Raw genomic sequence first — 2,711 nt, forward strand, 5'->3', positions numbered from 1 at the left:
TATTTTTTTAAACGTTCCTAATCTTTATTGAACTTGGCATTGAATGAAACTGTGCTGTGCTACTTTGGGCATCTCAAAGAGAACAGAGTATGTTTAGATTTGTCTGCACCTGAATCCTTTTTTAGACTCTTCCTGAGTTTGTTTTACCATAAGAAGTTTCTTAGATACAGAGTAAAGAGGCACAAACACTAATGCTCTCCGAGAACACAGTCCTATACTGAAGTACACAGTACTATGCTATACTATACTACAGTCCATCGCTGTGCATTCGTATTATAATGTGCAGATTGAACATGCTTTGTTGCATTTCTTCAAGATAGCTTTAAAGGGGGTTTTGATGCCAAGCATCAACTAGAATTACAAGTTTAGCATTCAGACAGGTGGAAAAGTCCTGGATGGATGCACTCAGCATTACCATTGTACATACACCTTTATGTTTGTGTCAAAGAGTGTGATTTTCATTTTTTTGAACAGAGCAGCTTGTTTCGTGCATATGACTTTAAAGGCTATTAAACAAAGCTGACACAAATAAACAAACCAAAAATGCATGAATTCTCTCTGATTTAATGTACTGATCCTACACGTTTGTAAGTACCCATTCTATTTGTGCTGTAAATGCTTGTTTTATGTCATTATTTTGTCTTTTCATAGCTGTTATTCTTATTCTGGATGACAATGCATTTGAACAAAATGGGTAAAATTCTGAGAAGCCATCTTTCAAATGTGAATAGGCTCTCTAGGAACTGTTTTATTGTATTAGGGTGCTTTCACACTTGGTTCTATTGCCTGGTCCGAAGTCGAGTTCGCTTTCTGCCAGAACTGTGCACTCAGTGACCCACTTTAGAAATAAGCAGGTCATTGATGGAGAGATGCAGCCGTCCTTTATCGCGAGACTAGCCGAACCTGCTTGCTATACAGAAGGAACTGACCAAAGGCACTAAATACGATTTCTTCTGATGTGTGGATTGACAGCATACTCCATCACCCAAATCCAGCCTTAAAGCCTGATTACTGCAAGAAGGTAAGACCAAATATGTGTTAAAACCTATTTGAAATTTGCCAATTATTCAGGGGGGAAAAACTAAACCATAAATATAAAAAGAAATAATACATAATTCCTGGTTAAGATAAACTCCGCGAGACTTTTTTTTTGTTGGAGACGTTGCGCGCGCGACGTCAATTTGGCGCGAATCGGCGCTCGCGGCATCTGAGGCAAGACGCCACCACAGAGCTCGCGCCAGTCTACATTTTTATATTTTACGTTATTTGTTGTTTTGTTGCAACAAAACCGTATTTAAATCCTTTCTATGATATATTTAAGTCAAGTGAAGACGTGAAGTGCCCTGACGTGTACACAAAACAGGTAATGAGACTAACTAAACAACCTTCAAATATGAAATACTCAACTGAAACTCATTTAAAGTCCAAGCGTTCATAAATATGAATATATATCGCAAATAATTGTCATTCGTTGTTTATAGAAATCAATTTGAAGTGTTTCTGATGTCATAACGACACGGGAAGACTCATTTTAATCTGTCACTCGGGAGAAGCCGGTTCGTTTGAGGCCAAATCTGTTGGTTTGTTGTTGATAAACTTAAATATTTTCTAATTGTTTTGGACAATAACTTGCTGCTAAGCTAACAGGGTTGATTGGATTCATTTGAAGAATGAGATTATTCTTCATAGAAATAAAACTAGACTTGAGACTATATGAATGTATAGACCATTTCACAAGATGTAAACAACACTGGTCCAGAAACACTTCCTGTTTCAGTTTGTAACTGTTTTGTTTATTTCACATGTAAAGAAACATGTTAAAGATGTTTGTTTAACTTTTTGATTCAGTTCTGTTGGTTGTATTTTATCCCAGCTTTTATGTAACGTTAGTGTTAAAAAACTGAAACAGGAAGTGCTTCTGGACCAGTGTTTACATCTTGTGTGAAATGGTCTATATTTATTAATTGGGAAGCATTATGTAATGTAATAATGTTTATTAATATAATTCATTAACCATTAGTGAAAGTTTTACCCTATTCTTTTTTTACTGGACAGCAACCATGCAAAATCTATAAATGTATGCTTTTTCCTCTGTATACATTTTGCAGTTTAGTTTAATTGCATTTTAGGAATGGATTAATCCATCGTTATTCACCCAGCATCCATAATAGTAGTGGGCCAATATGGGTTCACTAGTTGATTCTTCAATTATTACATTTGTTCACTCTTATCCTGAATATGTGCATTCAACCTAGGATTAGTCTTCAAAATGAATTTCCTGCAGCGCTGGTTTACTGAGACCATGTTAATCTGTGAAGGGATTTATCTGCTTACGTCTCATTATCTAACCACGTCCAGACAACCGGAACTGTTGCTAACCTTGTAATTGAGTTTTTGTCCCCTCATGTTTCTTCTTCACTTCAATGAATCATTGCTTTCTGATGCCTTCGGGGGCTTTTTTTATTAGTTTGTCTTCAAAAGGTCAGGCGGTCTATCTGTTAAACATGACTTGTCCCAACTGTTGACTGTCACACTCCGCTGATAACAGCCTGCCCGTTTCCATGGTGATATTTCATTGTCTGACTGTCTAGACACCCGGTGACACCTGACACGTCGAGGCCTGGGGGTCGCGGTTGGCCGCGCGAGTCAAAAATCGAAGACTCAGCTGCCCTCTGCGTCTGTTGCAGGTCCACAGAGACATTAGCAAATAC

The sequence above is a fragment of the Pimephales promelas genome, chromosome 23, assembly GCF_988280905.1.
Source record: "Pimephales promelas chromosome 23, fPimPro1.hap1.1, whole genome shotgun sequence".
Lineage (NCBI taxonomy): Eukaryota > Metazoa > Chordata > Actinopteri > Cypriniformes > Leuciscidae > Pimephales > Pimephales promelas.